Here is a 9,369-nt window from a genome sequence, read left to right on the forward strand (position 1 = left end):
CATTGAAAAGTAAAACACTTTAAGTTGGTATTTATCAAACACCTTAAGTTATGAAAGTTCTGAAGTTTGTTTTGTTTAACCATCGGCTATTAGATGTTAAACATTTGCTATTTCTGACTGGTAGTCACCAGACGAAACCCGCTACACTTTTCAACCGGCTGAGCTAAATCCCACCATTAAACTTGACTAAGTTACAGAGAAAAACTTGTTATCCTTAAGTATGTTATCCTTAAGGCAGTCTTCCCTGTTGATAGACATATGTTTGTTAGACAATAATATACTGGGGAAGTGGTCGCTATTATGTCCTACGGTATATGGGTTTGGTTGCGCATATATTAATAGAAAACCAGTTGAAAACAATAAATAAAAAATAACTTTCTCTTACAAACATTAATTATTTTCATTTTGATACATAATACAATATGCAAACATTTTCGGTCGCCAAGCGGGCGACACGTGATAAGGTTTTAACTTGCCCGACGCTATTTTGACTCGCCATGGGCGATCGGGCGGCCGTAAAGTGCAGACCCTGTTCATAACGTCAGGATAAACCGGGGGAGGGGACGAGGGAGACAAATGTACCTTTTTTTACCACTACTCCATATAAACGAATATTAATACATGCATTGTGACCCCACACGAGACTGTGTCCCGTCCACTACAGTGTGTGATCTACCCCCTCCCCCTCCCCCTCTCTCTCTCTCTCTCTCTCTCTCTCTCTGTATCTCTCTCTCTCTCACTCTCTCTCTCTCTCTCTCTCTCTCTCTCTCTCTCTCTCTCTCTCTCTCTCTCTCTCTCTCTCTCTCTCTCTCTCTCTCTCTCTCTCTCTCTTACACTTCATATACATTACCCTCACAGCCTTACACTTCATATACATTACCCTCACAGCCGAACCCCAATAAAAGAGAGAGAGAGAGAGAGAGAGAGAGAGAGAGAGAGAGAGAGAGAGAGAGAGAGAGAGAGAGAGAGAGAGAGAGAGAGAGAGAGAGAGAGAGATGGGAAAGTGCATAGTATGATTTATTCTTGGTTTTAAAATAAGAAATCTTTATAGCGGGTTTCTTCTCTTTCTTCCTTGGACACATGTTAAAGGGACATTCCTAAGTTTGCTGCAATATTTTAATGTTATCTACTAAACGACGTTTTAACGATTGTAATTACATATCAAATATAGTGTCCTGCATAACATATTAGTGGCTGTGTATTAAACGAGTTTCTGAGCGTTCTAATATTTGTACTAGGTTAAATTTCAGTTTACGTACGAAATTATTTGAAGATAAAATCCAGTTTGGGCTTCTTACAAATATTAAGACGACCAGAAACACACTGAATATACAGACACTGATATTCTAAAAAAGAAAATATATTTAATATCTAAGTTTAATCGTTGAAATATTTTATTAGTTAGAAACATCATCCATGCAGCGAACTTAGGACTATCCCTTTGAAATAACCAACACAGCCGAGGTATTAAATATATGAAAGCGGGTCTGGACTGTGGCGAGAGATCTTTACAGCGCGGTCATGATCACCCAGAAAACAAACTAATATTGTGTGTCAACTGGAGCATAGTTTCGACCCTGATCCTCCATTCTGCACCCGCTACTGAAAATGTGTTATTGTGGCGTTAAATAAACATGCCTTTTCTTGGTGTTGTGCGTGTTTGTATCACCAAACAATTCAGGATAAACATGTCTAAAATACGGGAAATATTTCAAGCCCACAGGAACAGGGGTTGGGGTGTGTGAGATAAAAATGTACGGGTTGTTTTGTTGCTGTTGTCCTACTCCAAATAAATGGATATTAAAATATGTCTTGTGCCCAATATAGACTGTTCCCCTTGCACTAGAGGCTGTATCCCCCCCCCCCCCCCCCCCCCCACCCCCCCCCCCCCCCCCCAACACCTACTTCACATATTGTTTATACATTACCCTCACAGCTGAAGCCCAATACCAACGGGTGGGATATGAGAACTCGAGACACAACCACCCGCGATGTCTGTTATCACCATTCCCAACCGAGGCATGAACACGTTTAGATTCGTGTTAAAACGGAACATGCTGAACAAACTCTCGGCGACATTGTTTAAATATTGACAATTGATACTGGTGTAAACTATAAACTCAAAACATTAAAACAAGGTTTTGTTAAAGCTAATACGTGATATATTTACAAACAGTGTACTCTGGATTGGTGGAAATCATTGACTTACCTCCGCAATCAACAGACAGGTAACACAACAAAATAGCTTTCACGAGACGGGTGACCCAGTTTCTGTATATATCGATCACGAGACCGTGGACCAGGTTGTTAACCTTCATCCTACCAACACATTTTACATACAAATCCTACCAACTGGGGTCCGTTCGGACCCCACTGATATTTTCCTTTTTTAGAAAAGAAAAAAATGTATCACAAAAGACCTTTGCTTGTTTAAATGCTCTATTGGCTACATACACGTGACAATAGCACAAAAATAACAGAATAGTAGTCAATGCATTCCTTGATGAGTCATTTGTTAGGAAATATCACTCAAATTTTGCTCTTTTCCCAGCTAATATTGGCATTTGACGTGTTCTGAACTAAACAATGGCATAATCCTGTACCAAACTATAACGTGAAATATCGTCAACAAAATAAATTGATTATCTATCATCATGTCCTGCAGGAACATAGGTTTTGACTCTTTCAACTTGAATAGTCTGCCATTTTTGGATGTATAGGCATTGTTCGCACACAACTTGTTGGGTGCTGTGATCGGAACATACAGGCTGCCTGCATGCCCCACATTCCAGCCTAACTTTCTTGTTAACTTGACGAGGACACAGGCAACATCTTCTCCTCTTGGCAACACCCACTGCCTGTTGAGCCTGCTGTGGCTGACCAGGAGCTACTACGCCAACCATCTCAATATGGAATTGCCAATTTTTGCTGGGGTCGGTTTGGACCCCAGAATAAAAATCAATCTTACAACCTAATACCTTGCCAGCATCTGAAAGTAACACATGCCCTGAAGCAGGCTAGGGTAGACCAACAAAATCTAGACACCGAAGTGCAGATAATAAATATTTGACATACAAAATATACCACCCGGTGTCCGATCGGACCCCAGTTGGTAGGATTAAGGTTAAGGCTGTACAAACTATCCCAAAACAGGCGAAGTGAGTGGTGCGCGTTTAGCTTTAAGTCTCAGGGTGAACAATTCAGATGCGCATACTCGACTGCGTTAAAGGGTGTGTGGTGTGAGGGCGAAGGTACGGGCGTCCGGGTTCGAGAGTTTCTAGGCGTTTGGTTAGAACCAGTCGAGGGGCGGGACGTAGCCCAGTGGTAAAGCGCTCGCTTAATGCCCGGACTCTTTGGGATCGATCCCCGTCGGTGGCCGCATTAGGATATGTTTTCGTTCCAGCCATGGTATGTGCTATCCTGTCTGTGGAATGGTGCATATAAAATATATATTGCTGCTAATCGAAAAGAGTAGCCCCTGAAGTGGCGACAACGGGTTTCGATTTGCGGACATATATCGTTGGTTTTACTACCGGAAATTTAGTTTTATTGGCGACTCGTTAGCATTTACGTGCTGCTGACCTACACACAAGTATGCCATTGCTCTCATCAGCTTATGTAGGTCAGGACGTGAAACTTTATAAATAACTCTATTGAGAACTTGTTTCGGATACTCTCAGGGTAACCACATGATTATGTGCGGAACACATCGGCTGTTTACGGTTTTCGAGTATCTCAACCAGACTGGTTATATAAGTGCACACGTAGAAACAAGACCGTAACTTGCCTAAAGTAACTAAGGGATGGGGGATGGGGCGTAGGTGGGGTGCTCTTCCATTGTCCCGATAGGTACGGTTCTGAGAAGAATTATATCAAAGTTGACACCGATCATATTACTAATGGCCAGATTCCTTTTAGTAAACAACCTATTCGTATTACAGTACAAACAGATAGTTTGATGCGTTGAATAAAACAACTATTTTATTATACTAGCACAAAACACCAAAAACAACCAACAATCCTCCACCCACCCCCCACCCCCCCCTCAAAAAAAAAAAACACACACAAAAAACAACAACAAAAAAAACAACAAAAAACAAAACAATAAACGAACAAATAAAAAAAACCCACAACTCTCCCTTATTCTTATTATTGTGTGCGTGTGTGTGTGTGTGTGTATGTGTGTGTGCGTGGGGGGTATATATACGTTTGAAGATTAATTTTTTCCCCATACAGGAATCCTCGCTATTGGTATAATTAATAAATGTTTAATACGTTTGTCATATTTCAAATTTATTATTTATTATTATTTTCCACATAATTTACGTGACTCTCACTTATTCAGGCGCGTGTGTAGGAAACTAATCGGGGGGGGTGGGTTTTTTTAGCGAAGTTTCAGAGGGGTTTTCGAGTCACGTTCACCTGGAAAACATATTAAAAAAGAAAATTTGCTTTGAGCAGGGGTTGCGGATTCGCCCCTTGAACTCTCCATGCAGACTGGCCTGGTATTTGAACTAATACAATGGTTCTCAGCTTGAGATCTATTTGACTTTCCTGTTTGAAAAGACGTAACGTTATACTGTTTTTAATAACTTTATTCAGGTCTTGTTTTGGTCACGGTCAAACTAACCTCATACAGATAACCGGCCCATTCAGAACACTTCGACTGTTAAGTGGACTTTATATGTATACTTGAAGGAAGACGCACTCGTTACATTTTAGTTACGGTTATATGGCGTCGGACATATGGTTAAGGACCACACAGATATTGGGAGAGGAAACTCGCTGTCGCCACTTCATGGGCTACTGTTTTCGATTAGCAGCAATGGATCTTGTATATGCACATTCCCACAGACAGGATAAAACATACCACGGCCTTTGATATACCAGTCGTGTTGCACTGGCTGGAGCGAAAAATAACCCAGTGGGCCCACCTCTCTGAATGTAGCTAACCTGAAATATATGGGAAGGTTTGTATCGGATCCGTGGACAGAGATATCAAATACACCTAACAAAGACTACTTTATGTCCTTACAACAGCTAGCATTATATCAACAGACAGAACAGCACACACCAGAACATTTGGAATATCAGTCATGATGCACTGGCAGAAAGGAGAAATAACCCAATGAGTCCACCGACGGGGATCGATCACCACTGGGCTACGTGCCACCCCTCTACGTGCCTATTAATACAACGAAACGTATCCTTCCAATAGGGTAATGATTAGTAATCGATCACCACTGGGCTACGTGCCACCCCTCTACGTGCCTATTAATACAACGAAACGTATCATTCCAATAGGCTAATGATTAGTAATCGATCACCACTGGGCTACGTGCCACCCCTCTACGTGCCTATTAATACAACGAAACGTATCATTCCAATAGGCTAATGATTAGTAATCAATCACCACTGGGCTACGTGCCACCCCTCTACGTGCCTATTAATACAACAAAACGTGTCATTCCAATAGGCTAATGATTAGTAATCGATCACCACAGGGCTACGTGCCACCCCTCTACGTGCCTATTAATACAACGAAACGTATCATTCCAATAGACTAATGATTAGTAATCGATCACCACTGGGCTACGTGCCACCCCTCTACGTGCCTATTAATACAACAAAACGTATCATTCCAATAGGCTAATGATTAGTAATCGATCACCACTGGGCTACGTGCCACCCCTCTACGTGCCTATTAATACAATGAAACGTGTCATTCCAATAGGCTAATGAATAGTAATCAGTTGTTTTCGTTTCATTGTGTCAACACGTTATTTACCATTGTTAAAGAAACGGTGGCTATTAATACAACGAAACGTGTCATTCCAATAGGCTAATGATTAGTAATCAGTTGTTTTCGTTTCATTGTGTCAGCACGTTCTTTACCATTGTTAAAGAAACTGTGGCTATTAATACAACGAAACGTGTCATTCCAATAGGCTAATGATTAGTAATCAGTTTTTTTTGTTTCATTGTGTCAACACGTTTTTTACCATTGTTAAAGAAACTGTGGCTATTAATACAACGAAACGTGTCATTCCAATAGGCTAATGATTAGTAATCAGTTGTTTTCGTTTCATTGTGTCAACACGTTCTTTACCATTGTTAAAGAAACAGGGGCGGGATATAGCTCAGTTGTTAGAGTGATAGCGGTAGGTGGTTTGTTCGTAGGACCGATTGGGGATTCCCCTGTCCCTACCAGTGTCCCACGACTAACATATCAAAAGCCGTGGTATGAGCTGCTCTGTTTGTGCATATAAAGACGATTTCCTACTAATAGAAAAGTCTAGCGCGTTTTCTCTAAGACTACATTTCAGAATTATTAAATTGTTTGACGTCCGATAATCTATGAATAATAAATGTGCTCTTGTCATTTCGTTAAACAAAATCACCAGATCACATTGATTTATTAATCATAGGCTATTGGATGTCAAACATTTAGTAATTCTAGCTTTAAGACAGCAAACAGCTACATGTTCGAATGTGTTGCCAGAGATCATTTGTATGCAATATCCCCCAGACAGGACCGCACTTACCACGGCCTTTAATATAGCAGTCGTGGTCCACTGGTTGGAACTAGAAATATTCCAATGAGCCCGCCGACGGCTTATTTCGGATGAAAACAGCTGGAAGTGTCCACTGATTAGGACATCTCTTAGAGGTTATCAACCAGTCGTTTTCTTTGAGTTTTCATGTAGTAAAAGATCTTACAAGAAAAGTGAATCAGTAATTTTGGTAGTTTTATTAATACAAGCTTTCTCTAAAGACAGATAATGGACAAACTTTGTGTGTCATATATACATAGCACAACACACTATCTACCACAGTCTGATTATTATACATTCAAATACATTGTGTTCTTGTCTATGAATTAAAATGAAATAATAAAATCGATTAATTAACAATCTTATGTGTGCATATATAAAATTTAGTTTTGTTTAAAGACAACACGTTGATTTATAAATCATCGGTTATTGGATGTCAAACATTTGGTAATTTTTACTATTATATTCTTACAAAGGACACTCGCTACATGTTTCTATTAGTAGCAAGGCATCTGTTATACGTACCATCCCACAGGCAGGATAGCACATACCACATACATGTTAAAGATTCATCCTTTGTATTATAGTTCGTCCCCGTTTCCGTGTTGTCGAAAATACTTTTTTTTCATGAATTTCAGCCACCCGCATCAGACGTCAGTACTAATACTCTTTTATAAAACTGGAAACATTCTTTATGTTCACGACTGAATGCACGTGGTAAACAGCATACGTGACCTATATTAGAATTACATTCAAAGAAACCACATTACCCATCTCAATTAGAGTCGTTTTCCACATACGACATAAAATTCCCAGATATTCTAAAACTTGAAAATACTATTCGAATATCTCGAATATCAAACTAGCGATTGAATATTCAAATATTCTGACCGAAAACTAATCATCATCATAATAGTCATCGTTATCATCACCATCATAGTCATCACAACAGTCATTACAATAGCCATCGTCATAGTCATGATAATATTTGTCATCATCATCATGATACTCATCGTCATCATCATAATAATACTCATCGTCGACATCATCATCATAATACTCATCGTCGTCATCATCATCATAATACTCATCGTCGTCTTCATCATAATACCCATCGTCATCATCATCTTAATACTCATCGTCGTCGTCATCATAATACTCATCATCGTCATCATCATCATAATACTCATTGTCATCATCGTCGTAATACTCATCGTCGTCGTCATCATAATACTCATCATCGTCATCATCATCATAATACTCATCGTCATCATCATAATAATACTCATCGTCGTCATCATCATCATAATACTCATCGTCATCATCATAATAATACCCATCGTCGTCATCATCATCATAATACTCATCGTCATCATCATAATAATACTCATCGTCGTCATCATAACACTCATCATCGTCATCATCATCATAATACACATTGTCATCATCGTCGTAATACTCATCGTCATCATCATAATAATACTCATCGTCGTCATCATCATCATAATACTCATCGTCATCATCATAATAATACCCATCGTCGTCATCATCATCATAATACTCATCGTCATCATCATAATAATACTCATCGTCGTCATCATCATCATAATACTCATCGTCATCATCATAATAATACTCATCGTCGTCATCATCATCATAATACTCATCGTCATCATCAGCATAATCATAATATTGTCAACATCATCATAATGGACATCGACATGAATAGCATCACCATAATAGTCATCGTCATCAGCATCAGCATGATCATAATAGTCATCGTCATCATCAGCAGCATCAGCATCATAATAGTCATCGCCACCATCAGCATGATCACAATACTCATCGTCACATCATAATAGTCATCGTCATCATCAGTATGATCATAATATTCATTCTCATCATCATCAGCATGATCATAATAGTCATCGCCGCCATCAGCATCATCACCATAATAGTAATCGTCATCATCAGCATGATCATAATAGTCATCGTCATCATCATAATAGTCATCGTCATCATCATCAGCATAATAATAATAATAATAATAATAGTCATCAACATCATCATCATAATAATAGTCATCATCATCAGAAGCATCATAATAGTCATCGTCATAATCATCAGCATCACCATAATGGTCCATCATCATCATCATAAGCATTTGTCATCATCATCAGCATGATCATAATAGTCATTCTCACCATCATCAGCATGATCATAATAGTCATCGCCTCCATCATCATCATCATCATCATAATAGTCATCGTCATCATCATAATAGTCATCGTCATCATCATTAGCATAATAATAATAATAATAATAATAATAATAATAATAATAGTCATCAGCATCATCATCATAATAATAGTCATCAGCAGCAACAACATTATAATAGTCATCGTCATAATCAGCAGCATCAACATAATAGTCCATCATCATCATAAGCATTTGTCATCATCATCAGCATGATCATAATAGTCATCGTCATTATCATCAGCAGCAGCATAATAACTATCGTCATCATCACCATCATCATAACAGCCATCGTCGTCATCATCAACGTGATCATAATAGCCACCGTCATAATCATAATAGTCATCATCATCATCATCGTCGTCGTCATCATCATCATCGTCATCATCAACATAATAGTCATCAGCATGAACATCATCAACATCATTAGTAGTGCATCATCACTCATTCATCATAGCCATCGTCATGATCACCAGCATCATCATAGTAGTCATCATCATCACATAAAAGCCAGCATCTTATCAGCCATCATCACAATAGTCTCGTCATCAAATAGGCG

The 9,369-nt window shown here is 39.0% G+C and overlaps 1 pseudogene; it reads left to right on the plus strand.

Annotated features, from left to right (window-relative positions):
- The first annotated feature begins 7,587 nt into the window (after nucleotides 1–7,587).
- Nucleotides 7,588–9,206, plus strand: LOC121387199 (annotated as a pseudogene).
- Nucleotides 9,207–9,369: the final 163 nt, after the last annotated feature.

The sequence above is a fragment of the Gigantopelta aegis genome, chromosome 13 (assembly GCF_016097555.1).
Source record: "Gigantopelta aegis isolate Gae_Host chromosome 13, Gae_host_genome, whole genome shotgun sequence".
Classification (NCBI taxonomy): Eukaryota; Metazoa; Mollusca; class Gastropoda; order Neomphalida; family Peltospiridae; genus Gigantopelta; species Gigantopelta aegis.